The 22,587-nt window shown below is 38.4% G+C and overlaps 2 long non-coding RNA genes across 2 annotated transcripts in view; one reads left to right on the top strand and one right to left on the bottom strand.

The window, feature by feature from the left end:
- LOC147832585 (uncharacterized) overlaps window positions 1-22,587 on the top strand; it is a 104,482-nt gene that overhangs the window by 74,056 nt on the left and 7,839 nt on the right. The gene's annotated exons all lie outside the window — the stretch shown is intronic.
- On the bottom strand, window positions 14,487-15,016 carry LOC141378965 (uncharacterized). Its single transcript, XR_015516973.1, has 3 exons — window positions 14,895-15,016; window positions 14,688-14,778; window positions 14,487-14,608 (listed from the first exon to the last, which is right to left on the bottom strand). It is a non-coding gene; the product is annotated as an uncharacterized LOC141378965 (long non-coding RNA).

Consider the following 22,587-nt stretch of genomic DNA (forward strand, 5'->3'; position numbering starts at 1 on the left):
AGATAACACGAACTAGACTTTGGCAAGATCAGGAACAAACTTACTAGGAGCAGGTAGACAAGGAAGACAACGACGCGATGACAAACATAGGTGGAATGGTGGAATATATAGTCCAGATAATCAACGGTAACACAAAACAGATGTGATGACAGATCAGTGTAGGTGTTCCGGTGTGTGCGCGGGGCATGTATGAAAATGTAGTCTTTTGACTGAAGCGCTGCAGTGCCTACAAGTCCCAATGCACTACAGCGCCCTCAGGTGGTCACTGACGGATGTGACAGTTTGTAAATGGTTTAAAGAGAATGATGAAGATTTCAAAGTGCTGTCCTGTCCCTTAAAATCCCCAGATTTTAATCCAACTGGGCATCTTTGGAATGTGCTGGACCAGCAAGTTCAATTCAGAAAAATTCCACCTTGCAGCCTACGGTGCCGATCTCCAGCAATCCAGGCTTGCAGATTGCTGGTAAACATTCCTTTCACTCGAATTACAATGCTATTCCCATATGAACTATAAATCCTGTCATGCACCTCACAACACCTGCTCCCGTTCACCATTGATTACACACATACACAGCTGGGAGCTGCTTAAGGACTGATTAGTCAGCCTATATAAACTGATGTGACTGACACTCACTTTGCTGAGTCTTGTTGCTTCTCACTCTGTAACATCACAAAGTGTTGTTTCTTTGTGTTTAGTCTCTCCGTGTTTGACCCTTGCCTGGTTGTTTTGTTTACATTGTCTGCCACATGCATCGATCATTTGCCTGTGCTTAACTATATAATATTTTTCCTATGCTGTGTTCACACTAGACACGGATGAAGTGTCTAGCGCGAGTGACTTACATGTTAGTCAAGGCAAAGACGCGAATAGACACCCTGTGGCACGTTTCACACGAATGAGGTGGCACGAATGATGTGATTTGTACAAATGAAGCAGTGCGAGTGGAACGGTTTGCACATTTGACACGCTTAATGCGCGTATCGTGCATTTTGCGCAAATTGCTCAAGCTGGAAAAGCCAAGTGTATCTGTCTGCGAACAGCAAGACGGAGGCGTAAGATGAAGGGGCATAACTTGTAGTTATCGAGATGTCACAACGAGATGTTGTTGGCAAGATGGCAGAAATACTTACCAGAGAACATTTTCATCCAATAATTTTATGAGTTTTCTCCAAAATTATCTATAACCTATTTATTTGATTTATATATTTATTCACATAGCAACTCTACCATGCAACTCCACTCGCTGACTTCTTCATTAATTTTGTCATGACAGTTAGACTACTCTGTGTCACCCCCTGTGGTTGCAAATAACATTACAATGGCAAACTTGTCAAGTATGAAAGCCTCCACAACGGCAACTGTACGTTAAAAAACTGTGATGGTTGGGTTTAGGCTAGGGGAAGGTGTAGATGTTAATAACTGTGATGGTTGGGTTTAGGATAGGGGAGAGTATAGATGTTAATAACTGTGATGTTGGGTGTAGGTTTGTGGTAGGTGTAAACGTTAATAACTGTGATGGTTGGGTTTAGCATAGGGGAAGGTATAGATGTTAATAACTGTGATGGTTGGGTTTAGGTTTTGGTAGGTGTAAACGTTAAAAACTGTGATGGTTGGGTTTAGAGTAGGGGAAAGTGTAGACGTTAATAACGACGATGGTTGGGTTTAGGATAGGGGAAGGTGTAGACATTAATAACTGATGTACAGTGCCATCTTGCTGACAACATCCATAACTTCAAGTTAAGCCTCTAACGTACTACAAGTTAAGCCCCTAAGGCCCCTTCATGTTACACCCCTGTCTTACAGTCCGCAGACAGACCATACTCGGAAAATTGCTCCTGTAGCACCGCCTCCATCATCCAGGTATATTTCTGGAGAAGTTATTGGACTCACAGAGCTGGGTGCACATCTGAAAGGATTTAGTGGACTCTAGTGAACAAATCTACATTGTTTTTCAGCCTTTCTAAAGCACACAAAGCACAGCTATTCTCTCAATAAAATCCATGTTAGCCATTTAGCAACGAAGTTAGGGCCTACTCACACTATGCTATCCGAACCGTGCCCAGGCCTGTTTCCCGGATTGTTTGAGTAGTGTGAGTGCACTGAATCGAGCTCAGGCACGGTTCACTTGGGCTTTGGCGCGGTACGTTTGTAGTGTGAGTGCAAAACACACCAAAGTGAAACTGAAAGCGAGACGTGACTTTAAGGGACTGTTTCATATGGATTTATTAATCATTCTTACTGTTTAATGAACGCAAACTGCCCTAGATTATTAAAGACGCAAACCCCTCACTGCACCACAGCTGAGCACCTTCAGCAAACCTCCTCATTCCTGCAGCACGAGAGCTTTATGACTGTTTATGAGCGCCAAAAGTGGCGGATCTGTTCGGCGAAATATCTGACTGCTTGTCACCGCATCCCTAAGGACTGTTTGGTGAAATATTTGACTGCATGTCACTGCATATCAAACGACTGAAATGATATAACTAGAGAAATCTCCACTGCGCTGCTGAGTGAGAGCACTTACTGAACAGCGCAGCATCGATGACGCAAGCGTGCCCAGGCCCAATTGTGGTGTGAGTGCGGGCCGTCGGGGCAGACGGGAGAGGGGACAAGCGTGCTTTGGCCAAGTTCGAGGCAATTGTACCTAGTGTGAGTACGGCCTCAAGAGTCACTGGGCAGAAAGAAACCCTGCCCATGATGTGACTCTGCGTCTATTGTGAAGTGAGTTTGATACGCAAATAAAGTGAGTAAACTTAAAATGTTTACGTGTCTACTTACACATGAATAGCACAATTTATCCGCCCTTGCTGCGTCTTGGTTTTTAAACCATTTTAAGGTCAATATTATTACCCTCTTACAAATTTTTTTTATTATTTAAAAAACAAACTATTTTTTTACAATGACTTACCGTATGCCTATATGCCTAATTACCACAACTTAGTTAACCTAATTAACCTAGTTAAGCCTTTGAAGCTAATATGCACTTCAAGCTAATATACTAGTGTCTTGAAAAATATATAGTGAAATATTACGTACTGTCATCTTGGCAGAGAGAAAATAAATCAGTTATTAGAAATTGTTAAAACTATTATGTTTAGAAATGTGTTGAAAAAAATATTTTTCCTTTAAACAGAAATTCTGGAAAAAATATAAGGGGGGCTAAAATTCAGGTGGGTTAATAAATTTGACTTCAACTGTGTATATTATAAATGAGACTACATGCAAAATGTTACCAGTGAGTGACAGTAAGAGAGTAAAGGCCTTTCTACATACACATACTGTTCAAATCTTTGAGTCTACCATATGAAATTACTATTCGAGAGAGTGCTAATCTGATTTGGAACAACCTTTCACATTAATGAACTATGCTTTTCCAGGATTACAACCAGTGTTTCATACAAACACCTGATGTCTCATCATCTAAACCCCTTAATGCCACAATCTAGCTCACAGTCTGTCCCTGTTTACATCTGTTAAGCACTGAAACATTTGCCTCTTGACCAGGCTGCGCATAAACAACGGTAATGAAGTTTGTCAGTCCGTGACCAGATGGAAATAGGTGAGCCAAAAGCAGCTGTCATGGCCTGTGGTTCTTGGGCAGTGAGTAAGTGAGCAACACAACAATTCAGAATCCAAAATATTTTGAAGGTTTGAACGAGTGATGATGCTTCGGAAAAAAATCCCACGTCATATTATGAGCCTTGGTTCACACAGACAAGTCTTTCTTTCTCTGGCTGAAATCCCCAACCTTTATAACCTCACCCCCTCCCTCCACCTCCTAACACCCACATGCTCCACAGCAAGAGAGAAGGAAGCCAAAAACATGTAAATTAAATCTAAAAGAGAGATTGGCCCCCGGACTAACGTCAGTGCTGACATTCTCTGCAGCATTTCCAAAGTGAAGGGAACGTGGTCATATAGATACTCTTATCCCGCTGAGACTCTTTGGGTCACCGCATTCCAACCCTGCCACCCGGCCAGCGCGGGAGTTCACGTCAAAACCCTGCATCTGCCATCACTGGGGTCAGGAAAGGTTTCATACTCATGCGCATACACACAATGATGAGGAAATAGTAATACAAAGCCAAAAAATGACTGGTGAAGGACACACAGACAGTGACAGAGACAGAAATGTATTCCCTGTTAGAAAACTAGTAACTTTATGTAACATTTTTAACCACTCTGTATAAAACAAATATGTACATAAACATTCATATGTAAAATTTGAAAAAAAAGCTAATTCTTCAGCAAATCAGTGTAGGGTGTAATTAGTTACGAAGTAAATAGTTACTGTAATTAAATAATTTTTCTGCAAAAAGTAAAGCAAGGGATTACTCTTAATTTGGGGGTACTTTAATTACAATTAAGACCCAGTCAGATTTTTATTGTCGGTTACGAAAGGCCATATGTCAGATTATGTAAATTTGTCTTGATAAAATCTGAACTTTTTGTGGGTAACAATTGTGCCAGACTGCACGTTGCTTCATGATCAGTCATCCCGTAACGTCTACGATGAGTGTTGCTATAATGATATTTCTTATCTCAATTTTATTAGTTTTTTTATCTTATTTAATTCTCAATAATCACTAATGCTTGCTGACAACTAGACTACATTATTTAAGGGCATTCGTAATGACATTGATAGGATCAAACGTATATTTTCTTTTTTAACATAAGGATAGGGCAGCAAGGTGGTACAGTAGGTAACAAGATCACCTCACAGCAATAAGGTCACTGGTTTGAGCACCGGCTGGGTCAGTTGGCATTTCTGTGTCGAGTTTGCATGTTCTCCCCATGTTCACATGGGTTTCCCCTGGAAGACATAAGCTATATGTGAACTGAATAAGCTAAATTAGCTGTAGTGTATGTGTGTGAATGTAGGAGTGTGTGGGTCTTTCCCAGTGATGGGTTGCAGCTGGAAAGGCATTCGCTGTGTAAAATATATGCTGGATAAGTTTCCGGTTTTCTTCCACTGTGGCGACCCCTGATTAATAAAGGAGTTAAGCCGACAATAAATTAAAAGAATGAATGAATATTATGATATATATTTTTTTAAAATCTGTATATTTTCCAGCCATGGGTTGCTTATTAAACACTCTTTTGCCTGAACTTTCCCAGAGTGAGACAAAGAAAATGAAAGCACATCAGCACCAAGGAAAAATCAGATGTTTAAGACAAAATAATGGCATATTTAAAACATTAGCAAATTTGTGACAAAGGTTTGTGATACAACAATTACAGAGAAACAATAGGTAAATCCTTATTTTACATGGAGTGAAACAAGTGATTCACCCGCACAGTTGAGTTGTGGACAGGCTTATACAAGAAAAATAAATTGTATATATTTCTCGATTTTTGTAAGGTATCAGTTGTATTTTAATTTATAACTTATACAGCATTGAACGTGTTCCCAGATTACCTAGAAAGAACAAACTTGGTTCGAAGGATGAGAGAACTCAGAAACTTGTTGTGAGAATAAAGATGTCTGCATATTTGTGCCAGTCTGTCAGACAAAATTGCTTAAAACACTTTAATATTTTAGAGAAACTAGTTCTTGTAGAACATGGGCTATTTGTTTATGTTACTGTTGTTATTATATCACCATGGCAACCATTCATTCATTATATTTGCTTCAGCTAAAAGGGGGTCACAGACACAGCACGCACATGACAGTTGGAAGTATCGCACACCGGACAAGCACATTCACATGTTTTTTTTTAAATGAAACTTTTCAAATGGCGCTCTGGGGCACGGCCAAAATATGAACATAGTCCTAAGTTGTAGCTGGGTGCAGCGGATCTATGTTTAGAACTCTAAAATGCATGGTGCTATGTGGCGCTGCGCTGCGTAGCGCGGTTTGTTGCCAAGCGTCGAATCCGGTGTGCGACCCCCTTTAGACTATGATTTATCAGAGGTCACCACAGCGGAATGAACCACCAACTTATACAACATATGTTATGCACAGAGGATAACCTTCCAGCTGCAACCCAGTACTGGGAAACACCCCCCAGCCCTCCCCCCCCCACACACACACACACTCATATACTACAGCCAATTTAGTTAATCAATTCACCCATAGCACATGTCTTTGGACTGAGGGGGAAACCAGAGCACCTGGAGGAAACTCACACCAACACATGAAGAACATGCAAACTCCACACAAAAACGCCAACTGACCCAGCCGAGACTCGAACCAGCAACCTTCTTGCTGTTCTTAACCACTGAGCCACTGTATCACCCCATGGCAACCACAACAGCTTAATTAAAAATAGTTTAGTATTGTTCAAAAACAGCATAGTATTTACTATGAATAACAATGTTATTTAAATCGTGAGATTTCTCATAATTCTGCCATTTTTTCCCTCAAAGTTGTGACCTTTTTTCAAAAAAAAAAGTTATTAAAGTTTCACAATGTTTACTTGGAGGTAAAAACAGATTTATATAAGTTAATATCCAAAGGAAACAGTAAATCAACACTGACCAACAATAATACTGACCAACAATTTTGACCAACCAAACACTACAATGACAGACAGTGGACTGTTTTAGTCATATTTTTTTCAAGAACTACAAAACTCTACACTTCAGTTGCCCTTGAAAGATAAATGTAAAAGATCAACACCCTGCGATTAACCTTGCCAAAAATGAATAAATAAAAAACAAAATCAGCACTGTTGTTATAACCAGTTTAACCACACAGAAGAGGCAAGCAATGGGGTCAGATAAAAGCTTGCGAAATCCCCAGAGACACATTCAGATGAACAAACAGTGATAAATAGGTAAATATGTGATCATGTGCGAGGCTTAAGGTCTGCAGCAATAACTAAATGTGATAAGTGAAATCCAAAAAGTGATGGAATGAGCGAGCAAGGGTGAAAGCAGGCTTTACGGGATTTCAGTCTCTCTCTCTGTCTCCAACTGACACACTGGAGATCCAGCATTAATGCTCCCAGCACCATCTGGCCCCTGTGAAAAGAACGCCACGTTTCTCCGGGGATTTCAAACTTATCTGCCCTGGGATTATAGGGTGCCATCTTTGATTCATATTCAGAGCCGCTTTCTAAAAATGACTGTGTCTGTTATGTTATGTGTGACTGCGTGGGCTGAGAGGTATGAGCAAAGTGAGAGATCAGGGAAGACGTGAGTGTTTCATGGTCTGTGGTAAAAGAAGAGCGTGAGCTGGTGGGCCAATCAGTCCAGAACAGCACTGAGACGATTCATATGCTGAACAATTTGCGGTGCTAATTAAATTCAGAAACAGCGTAAGTGTGGAGCGATCTTTCAAACATTTGGTCTTCTGCAAACAAACTGTAAACCAAGTGATGCACAGTAATGAAAATCAAAAAGTACAATGTTAAACCTGTTTTCTGGACACAGTATTACCCAATATATATATATATATATATATATATATATATATATATATATATATATATATATATATATATATATATATATATATAAACAATATCACACTCATAGCAGTGTAATATGGCTGCATGTCGGCACTGGTGGGAGGAGTGCGTTGGCATGAGTCCACAGGTTGAGTGCCTTAGTGTCCCACCAGTGACAATATACAGCCCTATCGCACTGCTACGAGTGTGATATTGCATTTATACAACAGTTTGACAGCATATTCATGTGTATAAAAAAAAATTTTACACGGAGAGTCTAATTTTGACTAAAAGTCATTTTGTATGAGGAACTACTTTCTTCTGCAGCTGATGTCAAAACAGCAAAAGACGTTGCTACTTTACCGATGTCACGTGAGCTAGTGTTTGAATGTTTTTCTAGCGTAATGTTAAAAGTGATGACAAAACAGGTGATTTTGCTCACATGTTAAGATTATAAGGCTGAACGGCATGAAATGCCATCAGTCTACAGAGATGTCACAGTATTTTACTGTTTCAATGATTACTGTTGTGTTTGCAATAAGGAAAAACACGTGCAGGCATTTCTTATTTCTTTCTATTTACTGAACTAGTCTGCAGTAATGAAAACAGGAGACTTATTAGAAAAAGATGGCCAAAACTCAGGGTTATACAAAGAGTGGCCAACACAAAATACAATCCTGATATGCGAGTCCCATCTCACATTAAACACTACAATTACTATGGTATAAATACAACTCTACAACATTAAAAGAGAGGGATCAACTTAGAATGTCAGTCACCAATATTATGATGTTTTGATCAGCTAGAATTTGAAAATACCCCGATCGTTTCTACTGTACGGTTTCCGTCGCCATCTTGTGGATGGACAATGTCCACCGTCTTTGCTCTGCTCAATGACAGGCTGAAGAATGCCACTGTATCAGAAGTTATACATTTTTTTTTTTTAAAAAGGTATTATCCTCATAAATTAAATGCATAGATGTTACTTTATCACCTTAAAAAAGCCTCAAAAGTACATTATGTTGTCTAACAGCAGCAATATTTGTCAAACTATAGTGAGTTTATTGATCTGCTGTCACTCTATGTGGGCGGAGTAATACAGAAGGGTGAGGATGCTTTATGAGTACTGATATTGCACAATATCGCACAGCTATCAGCCAATCAGATTCGAGAACCAGACAGAACACATTGATCCCATGGGCCAGCCTGAACACTCGCCGATGACCCACACACACCTAGAGCTTCTCAATGATGGACGTCCAGTGTTCTCCAGCCCCCGGCGCCTAGACTGCAGCTCTGCACAGAGCAGAAATGGTCTTGCCCAACTAAGCCTGGTTTCTCTTAAGGTTCTTTCGCTCACTTTCGTCAATTGGTGAGGTTTCCTCACCACTGTCACCACTGGATTGTTTGGTTTTGTACTTGGGACATCAATGGATTTGCTCTTCAGTGTTTGGACTTTCAGCAGTGAAAATTAAACGCTAAACTGAACTTCTACTCGGGAAACTGGACTGACACTGGACTGTTTCAATTTACTAGAACTTCTATGTTAAGCTGGTTTGACACAATTTAAAAATCTATACAATTAAAGATTAATTTAATTTTATTATTTAACATTTTGATTGTGAATAGACATGATCTCTTCGAAATTTCCCTTCACCACTCACCAAAAAAATTTAAATAATAAATAAATAAATAATAACTTTCCGAATCATTAAATATAATCAATCTCTGTAGTCAGAGGCTAAATTAAATCTTTAGTGAAATCTTTTATAACGTTAAAGGTCATTAAATAACATTACATTGCATTACATTGCATGCAATTTCCCCTCAATTACCATTGACAATATAAATAAAAAGTGGCAGGGTTCAGTTGCTGAGGGAGCTGAACAGCAATGGGATGATCCATAAACATTTATCCACAGCACCACAAACATCAGACGTCAGTCCACAAGCACAATGATGGGATTAGCACAGATGTTAAGAAGCTTTAGAGGGGAATGATCAACAACCAGCGCAGTTCAATCATGTTTGTTTTTCTATTAAGAGTCCATCCCTTATTTCTCTGTATATATAGAGATTGAGGCTTAAAATATCTCAAAACAACATACAGTCTCTGAACTCTAGATGACACGTGAGGAAATGTTGTTTATGTTTGGGTAAACAATAGAGAGTTCCAATGGTCAACCAAAGCTACTGTATTTCTTTTCACTACTGTACATGAGTGTGATTATTATCCGTAATTCAAACAGTAAAATACCAACGCAATGCAAGGTAGTACAATCTGATATTTTTTTCTTCTGGAGAAAGTCTTATTTGTTGTATGTTGGCTAGAATAAAAGCCGTTTTGATTTTTTTTTAAACTATTTTAAGGACAGAATTAGTAGCCCCCTTAAGCTATATTTTTTTCAGTAGTCTACAGAACAAACCATCGTTATACAATAACTTGCCTAATTGCCCTAACTTGCCTAGTTAACCTAATTAACCTAGTTAAGCCTTTAAATGTCACTTTAAGCTGTGTTGAAGTGTCTTGAAAAATATCTAGCAAAATATTATTTACTGTCATCATGGCAAAGATAAAAGAAATCAGATAATAGAAATAAGTTCTTAAAAGTATTATATTTAGAAATGTGTTGAAAATCTCTCAACAAGGGGGCTAATTAATTTAAGGGGGCTATTAATTCTGACTTCAACTATGTATACACACACACACACACATATATATATATATATATATATATATATATATATATATATATATATATATATATATATATATATATAAGGGATGTAACGTTATCAGAATTTCGGTACGGTAATACCTCGGTATGATTGTCACGGTACGGTATTTATTGAATCATTTACAGGAAAAAACAAAACTTATGAAAATACTCCAAAAAAGTGCCAAAAGTGTCAATGACATACAAATTAGCCATCTATCTGTAAGCTTTGAAACAGGAACTTCAATTTTAATAACAAAAAAAATATTAAACCATGTAAAAAAATAAAGTTTCAATTTAGTATTGTTGAAAACTCATCACATTCAACATTTAATCACTCACTCACTTAGATAGAGATGGGTTTAAAGGAAAATTATCATATAAATATAATCTGGTAAAAGCTGATATCTCTGGGTATTTACAATGTCCCCTGCAACAGAAAAAACCCTCTCATTTGGGACTGAGGTTTCTGGGACAAGAGGGATATGACTTGGCCCAGGTTGACAGCAGTGGGTAACGTTGTGCATTGTCTTTCCCCCACTTGAGAGGACAAACCATGAGTGAGATAGAGGTCTCATGTCTGCATCAATCTGTACAGTGTGCTGACAACACCGCTATTCAGTACGCGCGCGACAACACAGCTGATAAGAACTCGCACGACAACACCGCTATTCAGTACGCGCGCGACAACACAGCTGATAAGAACTCGCGCGACAACACTGCTATTCAGTACGCGCGCGACAACACAGCTGATAAGAACTCGCGCGACAACACTGCTATTCAGTACGCGCGCGGCGACAACACCCGCTTTAGAGTTTTCCAGCTCTTTTTCATCCCCGCTTCTAGCAGCACACTCCATTTCCACATTACTGGATCTGTAGCGACAACAGACCGCAAAGGATGATGGTCAAGCATGGGCTGATGGGAATTGTAGTTTTCGCTACCTCCCGTTCGCTTCATTCGCCTGAGCAAATTTTCTCAGAAGACCTATAGTTTTACCGAGTCAAGCGACTACGGTAATATTGAAAAAAATTAATATTGCAGTATGACGGTATTTACAATACCGTTACATCCCTAATATATATATGGCTTTCAGCAAAGACAATTAGTCAGATAAAAACATAATAATCATACTCCATGGATTCAGTATAGAAACTGTGTATCTTATATCTTATATCTTATGCTGTAAAGTTTCAGATATAGTTTCAGATATAGTTATGGGAAATATTTAAATAAATATAAAAAATGAAACAGCATACTTATTCTGACCTGCATTTTAAAGTGTTTACATCCTATGTGATAATAATAAATGTTAAATTTGACATTGTTTTAAATTCCTTGCAAAAAAAATCAATGTTAACAAATAAACAAGTAAAAGCATTTTTTAAAGGGGTGGTCCACTACGATGTCATATTTTTCCGTTAGTTGATGTGTAATGTAGCTGTGTGAACATAAACAACATCTTTGAATGTAATATGGTCAAAGTTCAATGCAAAGGGAGACATTGACTTTTACTGAGTTAACTTAACAAAGCCTACAGGAAACGAAGTTTAGGGACTACAAAAAATACCTCCAGGTTAATGAGATCATAAATCCTTCAGGTTATGCGCATACACCCCGTTAGCATTAATGGTATTTTGTAGCAAGGGTGTAAACAAGGATGTAAACAATGAGAAATGCTGTTTGGCACCATTAACAACTTAGTTAAAATGTATATATATATATATATATATATATATATATATATATATATATATATATATATATATATATATATATATGTATATATATATATATATATATATATATATATATATATATATATGTATATATATATATATATATATATATATATATATATACACACGTCAAACCCCGGTAAACACACACAATCTTCACCAGCAGGCGTGCATTGTGTCACTATGCAGCCGCTTTCTGTGTGCTCTACATCTCAAATAACAAACTCCCAAAAGATATGTGAAAGTTTCATACTTACACACTTGTCAGATTTTATTTTAGAGAGCAGGTGTGAGGTTCAGCTGTGTCCTCTGTGACATTTTCTGTCTGATTTAGGTTCAAACTGACACGGCTAACAGCTAGTCTGACTGACAGTATTTACACAGCCGTGGCAAAAGGTGTGCTAGTAGAGCAGTGGTGTGATGCTTCCAGGTGACGTGGAGCCAAATCACAGCACAATATTTTAGCTGACCAATCAGAGCCTCTTGAGAACAGGCCTTTGATGAAACTAGAAAATATGATAGTCGTTTTCATATTAGCTGATTCGCATAAGCACACATTGCTTTGCACCCCATAAACACAACCAAGCCTTAAAAATACACTCTAGACCACCCCTTTTATTTAAAATGATTTGTTATTTTGGGGCTGGACTGTAATTTTATTATTGTTTAACTTTAACAAATACATGAATTTCTAAATTAAATAAGTATATTAATTAATACATTTAAAGAAAAATAAATAAATGAATTAATAAATTAAAATAAATAAAAAAATAATAAATTAAAGTAAATAAATCCATGAATTATAAATAAAATAAAATAAATAAATACATGAATTAATAAATAACAGTAAAATAGTACATGAATTAATAATAATAAGTTACAATAATAAATACATTAAATATTCAATTAAACTATATAAATCCATTGATTATTAAATAAATAAATATACAAATAAATAAATAAATAAATTCATACATACCAACATACATACATACATACATACATGCATACACACAAATAAGCTATTGTGCTATTACACTCTGACCCATATAAAGACCTAATGATGTAAACCAGTTCAGAGATAAAAGTATTTTATTCACACGTACATTTACAGATAGTGACTGACATGATAAACCCACCCTGTTCCCCACTACTGCCTGCATATTAGAGAATGTCATTTATTTAATTTTAATATGACAACCCATTCAGGCACTAATATCACAAAATCACAGGCTCTAATAGCCATCGCCGCTGTTTTCCTTATCTAAGATCTGTTGTTGTGCTGAAGTCTAATCATGAATGACATTTCTCTGTTGCGGAGAATGTTGGGCTCCAAGCATTGCAAGACCCCCTGAAGTAATCACCATGTTAATTAAAACAAGGAAAAACAAATCATTCATTAGCGTGTCTCAAGGTGTCTCCTCAATATAATCTATTTATAACCACAACACAAAGAAAGAGACCCCAATTAACCTTCATATGTACTTTAGACCTACAGTATATGAACTATTAGGAGAGCTCGTATAGCACAGATGATGGATAAAGAAAGAGAAGAGAGGAGTAAACGAATACTTAACCATGTCATAACATAAGGGGGGTAGGGGGTGGCGGGGTCGGGGGGGGGTGTTGGGGGGAATCACACTAAATATTCGCTGTTACATTTTTGTAGAATTTACTGTAACTTACTGGAAGCAGTTTGGGAGCAGTTTACTATAAATCAAACTTACAGCAAAAATACTGTTTTTATTTACAGTAATGTTTCTCTTGCTGTAGGCCTTCATGTACACTGTAAAAAATAATACCCCATATCTACTCAATAAATTTAAGGCAACAGATTACAAGCAATATTATTAATTAAATTCAACATAAATGGATTGAGTAACAATTAATCAAATTAGCTTATTTAAAATTAGTCATTTAATTTAGTAAGCAAAAATTACTTTAAAAAAATTTGCAAATTTTAAACAAAAAAATTATTAAATTGAACAGAAAAACTGACACAATGTTAATAAAAACTACTCAATGTTTTTATTTAGATTTAACATAAAAAGTGTGGAGCCTGGTCATCAGCTCTAGAAAATATTGCTTTATATCTACACAATAAAATTGAGGCAACAGATTACAAGCAATAATATTAATTAAACTCAACAAGTATGGATTAGAGCTAAAATTTATTAAATTTTACTTAATTAGTGGAGCCTGTTCAGCAGTGTGGAGCCACAATACAGGCTAACAACAATCTCATAATAGACAATACATCATATAATACACAATAAAACATGTACATTTAAACAAACTGATCATCTTAACAAGGACTTTGATCATCTTATTTTAAACAGCAGTTTCAAACAACTGGACATTAAACAATATTATTTAAAACAATAGACTTAGAGTGAAATTTATGTGATTTAATGCATGAAAGGTATTATTTGCCAGAATAATGCAGATTCATTGAAGCAAAGAGGACACCACAGTTCATGGGAATACTACCCTCTAATATCTTCCAGTGTTAACCAGTCACTTGTTAAAACACCATTCTTTGTCACAGTTAAAATGCATATGTCAAACCCAGGTGGACACAAGCTCTGGGAATGTAGTCAAGAGCCGTGTTTTCACTCTCGCGACTTAAGTTAGCGTGCCAATGCGAGCCAGGGCAAGTCAAGTTTCCACAGTCACTTCCGTGGCCTGATCGGATACCCTGGGCCAAAACAGTCCAGCTGGGGCTTTGGGCGGAGTGAAAGAGGAGTTTGCCTGATTCTGGTAAAGATGAGGTCTATAAGAACTTTAACACCTTCAATGATGATGATGATAATGATGATGATAATGATGCCAGTACCTTTAGGCGGTCCCCTGTAGAAGGCCCCTGCTCAGGTCAACATTACTGCCCTCACAAGCCGTTCAGTTCTTGTCGTTTCTTCATTGTCCAACTCCATTGAGCAACAGTAAGAAAAAATGAATAAAAGAGAAAATATGTTAACAATCTGTTATCATGTTATGACATACAGTCAGAAACTGTAAACATGATAAACATCATAAACTCTACCTTTAATCTCAGATCTCTGTCTTACTCCAAGAGCTCCTCAGCAGCTGTAAAGATCCACGGTGCACAGTGGCTTCTCTCTCAAATTCAGCGCTCACCTTAAAAAACAGAATGACAGACAAAATGTTTACATGAGTTTTATTGATACATTGTAAAATATTTGACCCTTAATTAACAGTAAATTACTGACTAATAATTGTATTACTTTCACAGTAAGCCACTGTGATTTGTTTTACACTTAATTACAGTGAAATTACAGCCATATGTGACTTCAAGGTATATAGTAAGGTCCATTTCTGTGATTTCACAGTATTCTCTTGAAGAATTAACTATATTTTACTGTGAAGTTACAATTAATGGCAAGATGGTTACTGGGATTTAACAGTATGTTGTAGCTGAAATACTTAACTGTAACATGTATGTCCTGCTTGCAACCCTGACAGTCATCCATTCAGTCAGTCATTTTCCTGATAAGTTACACACTTGCTGGTTGATGTGTCTCCTCTGCCTCGGACACTATACAAAAAGTTGTAATTAGTAAATAGTGTTAGACAATATCATTTTTGTTTTGGTTTGATAATGAGGTTCATAATGAAGTGAAAGCCAGAGCTTACCTTGCTTACTTTATTCTGTGGTCACTTTAACTCAATGCTGTGCTGAAACAGAACACAGTTAACAGTAAGTTAACAGAAAATTACCTTTTTAAAAACTCAAACAATCTGTAATACCACGAAATTAGCATTAACGTTACAAACACGCGCTCTAATCTTTTCACTCAAAGCGCACGTGCTGCTGCTGATGTCACAACAAAGTGATTTGGTAACTTCGTTTATAAATAGGCGCGCTAAACAGCGTGACAAAAGAATCTTAAGTTACTTGGTGAATTTCATGCTATACAGAAATATATAACAATTATTCAATTAACAAAGTTGGACATTTCAACACTTACCGATAAATCCGTTTGGATGAGACCACGACATCTCCACGTTGTCTGGTGAAGCGAGTCGGCGTTGTTTGAGTCGAGTGACTCGGTTCGGTTCTAGGAATCGGCTCAATTAAGTGATTTGTAAGAGTCGGATCCCACCCGAAACCTATGGCATTTTTGTGTAATTACCAACACGATTAATTAGCATTTCGCTATAACTCAGTCACACGCATTTACAATAGACACTAATTACATGTTGATGACTATAAGCTTTTGAACACGGTTCAATCCGATTCAATCTCACACTGAACAGAACCAATACAATAATCAAATATTGCTCTAAATGTACCATGAAATAAAGTTTTAACGGTTGTTCATGCGAGAATGTAGTTGTTTAAAACTCAAATCCGCTGTTAATCTCTAAAGATTGTGCGTATTTTCAAAATGTCCTTTGAAAATTGCTGACATGTCAACCTCCAGGTCATGACGGGCGCTCATCACTCATGTCCCCGGCGAGGGCAGCTGGTACTCGGCGACTTGTGTGCCCCTGGCTAATCTGAAAATGCTCATTTTAATCACGTTGGATTTAATAATTAGTTTTTCTTTTCTGAAATTATTCAAAAATAACAGCTAAATTCTTCTAATAAAATCGTGTTGGATTTAATTAATATTTTCTCTTTCTTAACTATTCAAAAATAACAGCTAAATTTTTCTAATTAAATCATGTTGGATTTAATTAATATTTTCTCTTTTTAAAATTAATTAAAAATAACAGCTAAATTCTTTTAAATAAAATTGATTAGATTTTATTAGACATTTTTAAATTAATTTCAAAGCAAAAAAATGCCCTAAAATCAGAAAATTAATTTCATTAAATAAATTGTACATATTAATGAAATCTACAAGGCCACAAAATGACTTTTTACAGTGTATTTACATTATCAAACGTTTATTGTAAAACAATACAGTATTTTTAGTGCTCTCAACTGTAATATATTTTGAAAAATTCACTATTGTAAAACATTCCAAATGGTAAAATACTGTATTTACTGTGATTGGCCAGGCTTTACTTTTTCATTTTCACTTTATTTATTTATTTACTTACAGTATTCACTCCTGTAAAACAGTCCAAATGGTAAATTACTGTATTTCCTGTGATTGGCCAAGTTTTACTTTTTCATGTTCACTTTTTTATTTATTTTTATTTTACTGCATTTATATTCAATTAAATATACTGTTTTAATATTTACAGAACCTTTTATCTTGCTGTAGGCCTACATATATTAACATTATCATATAGTATGTTTATCGTAAAAAACAATACAGTATTTATAGTTCTCTCACCTATAACATATGTCCTAAAATTCACTACTGAGAACAGTCCAAATGGTAAATTAGGTAAAGTACTGCATTTACTGTAATTGTCCAGGTTTCACTTTTTTCTTTTTACTTCATTTACTTTTTTTTTTACTGTATTTACAGTAAGTGGCCAGGTTTCACTTATTTATTTTCACTTTATTCATTTTCACTTTATTTATTTATTTTTACTGTATTTCTATTCACAGCAAATTAAAAATAATGTTTTAATATTTACAGTATTAGGCCTACATATATCAGTGTAGGCCTACATATATTTACATTTTTAGTCCTCTAACCTCTAACATATTTTCTATAATTTACTACTACAAACACTCCACATGGTAAATTAGGTAAATTACTGTATTTAATGTAATTGGCCAGGTTTCACTTTTTTATTTTCACTTTATTTATTTATTCATTCATCCATTTATTTATTTAATTATTTATTTATTTATTTATTATTACTTTTACTGTATTTCTATTCACAGCTAATTAAAAAGACTGTTTCAATATTTGCAGTACCATTTATCTTGCTTTATCTTGCCTATATATATATATTCACATTTTTAGTCCTCTAACCTCTGACATATTTTCTATAATTCACTACTACAAACAGCCAACATGGTAAATTAGGTAAATTACTGTATTTATTGTAATTGGCCAGGTTTCATTTTTTATTTTCACTTTATTTATTTTTATTTTTACCGTATTCACTACTGTAAAACAATTAAGTAAATTACAGTATTTACTGTGATTGGCCAAGTTTCATTTTTTCATTTTCACTTTATTGATTTTTTTTCTTTTTTTACTGTAGTCACTACTGTAAAACAGCCCAATTGGTAAATTAAGTAAGTTACTGTCTTTACTGATTGGCCAGGTTTCACTTTCTCATTTTCACTTTATTTATGTATTTTTACTGTATTTATAGTCACAGCAAATAGAAATACTGTTTTAATATTTACAGTACAATTTATCTTGTAGGCCTACATATATTTACATTATTATGTTTTACTGTAAAAAATACAGTTTTTTAGTCCTCTCACCTGTAACATATTTTCTAAAATTCACAAATACTGTTTTAATATTTACAGTACAATTTATCTTGTAGGCCTACATATATTTACATTATTATGTTTTACTGTAAAAAATACAGTTTTTTAGTCCTCTCACCTGTAACATATTTTCTAAAATTCACAACTGTAAAACAGTTCAAATGGTAAATTACTGTAGTTGCTGTAATTGTCTAGGTTTAATTTTTTTCATTTTCACTTTATTTATTTATTTATTTATTTATTTATTTATTTTTAATGCTTTACCACTGTAAAACAGTCCAGATGGTAAATTAGTTAAATTACAGTATTTACAGTGATTGGCCAAGTTTCATTTTATTTATTGATTGATTCGTTTATTCATCTTTACTGTATTCACTACTGGGGCACCACGGTGGCACAGTGGGTGAACACAATCACCTTACAGCAAGAAGGTCTCTGGTTTTAGGGTCGCTGGGTCAGTTTGCATTTCTGTGTGGAGTTTGCATGTTCTCCTCGTGTTTAGGTGGGTTTCTTCCGGGTGCTCTGATTTCCCCCACAAGTCCAAAGACATGCGCTATAGATGAATAAGCTAAATTGTCCGTAGTGTGTGTGTGAATGAGTGTGTATGGATGTTACCCAGTGATAGGTTGCAGTTGGAAGAGCATCCACTGCGTAAAACATATGCTGGATAAGTTAGCAGTTCATTCTGCTGTGGAGACACTAGATTAATAAAGGGACTAAACTGAAAAGAAAATGAATAATTGTATTCACTACTGTAAAACATCCCAATTGTAAATTACTGTATTTACGATTAGCCAGGTTTCACTTTTTTATTTTCATTTTTTATTTGTTTTTTTTTGTATCCTAATAATACTGTTTTAATGGTGCCAAGATGATGATGTGTCTCATAAGTTTAGAATATACTGATATACTGTCATACAGTAAATCCCCCCCAAAAATAATAATAAATAAAAATGGATGTTTGAATATTTGAATGAAATCAAGCCTTGAAAAGTGTGTATTTTAGAGAGAAAGAAACACATGTCCATCTTCATCTCTGTTCCACTGTCTAACAGAAAATGACTAATTAACAAATCAGACTACTGGATGAGTCGTTACTGAAGGATAGGGGGAAAAGAAGAAGGACAAAAAAAGAAGAAAACAGAAAATCAATTCTGTCAGATCTCCCCACCACAGAAAGCTCATAGGAAATGGAAGTATTTTTGAGAAAGAGACTTAAATCTGTTGCTCGGCCACTCATAATTGGTCGTAATTATGCTGCAGTCAAGCTTTTTTTTTAATAAAATAGAAGGCAGCATTGCAAGAGACAGAAAAAGAAACATTTAGATGGGATTAAAGGGTCAATACTTCTACATCTGTTTTGCTGTTAAACTACACTAGCACATTTAAAGAATGGCAAAGTGCTAATGACAAAATTAGGAATTTAATTTAGATTGACAGCAAATTAGATTAACTTCACAACACTAAAAATAAATATGTTATTAAACTAACAGTAAACATCACAATGTGTGCAATAAATGGATGCATTATATTAGAAAGACACATGTAAGAAATAAACTTTAGGGAAATAAAAGCCTGTCCAATGAAGTTGGTCTCTAACAAATCTCTAACACATTATTCTATGGGTTTCCATCACCCTGTGTTAATTTTGAAGTATTGCATTAGAATTGAGTGATGAAAACGCCCAGTTTGAATAGAAATCCTGCATTTTTTGCTGTTTCTATTATGCTTGTCTAATCGAATACTACAGTAGGTTATCAATAATACACTGTTAATTAGTTTTGTAAAAAAACAATTAATTTGTCATGTTTACCAGTGAACAAACCACCAGATGTCGCTGGTAAACCCTCAGTCATGAAACTACAAATCTGCCAGTTAATGGACTTCAAGTTCATACATGCTTTTCACCCACACACCTGCTCACTCATCTAGCTTGATTACATTTGCACACCTGAGGACTTTCAGAGACTGATTAACACACACTATTTAAGCCACACATTCACCCCTTCAGTTTGCCGAGTCTTGTTCACTGTATAGTAGCATTACAACGCGTTTTCCTTGTCTTGTTTTCCTGTTTTGAACCTAGCCTTGTTTATTTAGTTATCCTTGTCTGCCGCCTGCCTTTCGACCTTTTGATTGTTAAACTGACTACGATTCTGGATTGTCCTCACATACCTGTTTGCTCCCGTATGGACCACTGCTTGCCTGACTGTGAATAAACCTGCATATTGGATCCTACCTTCTGTTGTGGTGTTACTCCCCGGCGTTACAGAAGACTCGGCCACACAATGGATCCAGCGGGTATCAAGATCATGTGTCTTCGTCAGGAAGCCCGAACAATTGAAGAGTATGTAGAGGATTTTATTTATTTGGCTCACTTGACATCTATGGATGATTTATGCCTTATGATATTTTTTCGTGGGGGTCTAGCTGAGCCCCTTTATTCATGTATGCCACTACATGAGCCCCACTGGACAATAAGGCATTACGTAGACTTGGCATTGCAAATAAGTGGGTCCCCCTTCACCGTAGGCGAGGTGGAGGACACCCCTAAATATTTTTTGGGGGGGGGCATAGGACAGCAAGACCCGATGGCAAAGGGGCTTGCTGCTCATTCCACCACCACACACCCAGCTCAGAAAATGGCCGCATCTAGTCCTCCAGCTTACAAGATGGCTGCTCCAGCTCACAAGATGGCCGCCTCTAGTCCTCCAGCTTGCAAGATGGCCACCTCCAGTCCTCCAGCTTGCAAGATGGCTGCTCCAGCTCACAAGATGGCCGACTCCAGTCCTCCAGCTCACAAGATGGCCGACTCCAGTCCTCCAGCACACAAGATGGCCGACTCCAGTCCTCCAGCTCACAAGATGGCCGACTCCAGTCCTACAGCTCACAAGATGACTGCCTCCAGCCCTCCAACTCACAATGTGGTAAGCGCCAATCTGCCACCAGCTCACAAGATGGCTTCTTGTTCCGAGTCCGTTCCTGTCCTTGTTCCTGAAATACCATCACCTGAGCCACCAGAATGGGCACCACCACCTGAGTTACAAGAGCTGATGCCACCGCCAGAGCTGCCAGACCCTCCAGAGCTGCCAGACCCTCCAGAGCTGCCAGACCCTCCAGAGCTGCCAGACCCTCCAGAGCTGCCAGACCCTCCAGAGCTGCCAGACCCTCCAGAGCTGCCAGACCCTCCAGAGCTGCCAGACCCTCCAGTGCTGCCAGACCCTCCAGTGCTGCCAGACCCTCCAGTGCTGCCAGACCCTCCAGTGCTGCCAGACCCTCCAGTGCTGCCAGACCCTCCAGTGCTGCCAGACCCACCGCCACCTGAGCTCCCTGAATGGCCGCCGCCGCCTGAGCTCCCTGAATGGCCGCCGCCGCCTGAGCTCCCTGAATGGCCGCCGCTGCCTGAGCTCCCTGAATGGCCGCCGCTGCCTGAGCTCCCTGAATGGCCGCCGCTGCCTGAGCTCCCTGAATGGCCGCCGCTGCCTGAGCTCCCTGAATGGCCGCCGCTGCCTGAGCTCCCTGAATGGCCGCCGCTGCCTGAGCTCCCTGAATGGCCGCCGCTGCCTGAGCTCCCTGAATGGCCGCCGCCGCCTGAGCTCCCTGAATGGCCGCCGCCTGAGCTCCCTGAATGGCCGCCGCCGCCTGAGCTCCCTGAATGGCCGCCGCCGCCTGAGCTCCCTGAATGGCCGCCGCCGCCTGAGCTCCCTGAATGGCCGCCGCGCCGCCTGAGCTCCCTGAATGGCCGCCGCGCCGCCTGAGCTCCCTGAATGGCCGCCGCGCCGCCTGAGCTCCCTGAATGGCCGCCGCGCCGCCTGAGCTCCCTGAATGGCCGCCGCCGCCTGAGCTCCCTGAATGGCCGCCGCCGCCTGAGCTCCCTGAATGGCCGCCGCCGCCTGAGCTCCCTGAATGGCCGCCGCCGCCTGAGCTCCCTGAATGGCCGCCGCCGCCTGAGCTCCCTGAATGGCCGCCGCCGCCTGAGCTCCCTGAATGGCCGCCGCCGCCTGAGCTCCCTGAATGGCCGCCGCCGCCTGAGCTCCCTGAATGGCCGCCGCCTCCTGAGCTTCCTGAATGGCCGCCTCCTGAGCTTCCTGAATGGCCGCCTCCTAAGCTTCCTCAATGGTCGCAGCCTCATGATCCAGGGCCACTGCAGTTCCACGCTCCAGGCCCTCCGCAGTTCCACGCTCCAGGCCCTCCGCAGTTCCACGCTCCAGGCCCTCCGCAGCTCCACGCTCCAGGCCCTCCGCAGCTCCACGCTCCAGGCCCTCCGCAGCTCCACGCTCCAGGCCCTCCGCAGCTCCACGCTCCAGGCCCTCCGCAGCTCCACGCTCCAGGCCCTCCGCAGCTCCACGCTCCAGGCCCT

This window comes from Danio rerio, chromosome 19 (assembly GCF_052040795.2).
Source record: "Danio rerio strain M-AB ecotype USA chromosome 19, GRCz13ab, whole genome shotgun sequence".
Lineage (NCBI taxonomy): Eukaryota > Metazoa > Chordata > Actinopteri > Cypriniformes > Danionidae > Danio > Danio rerio.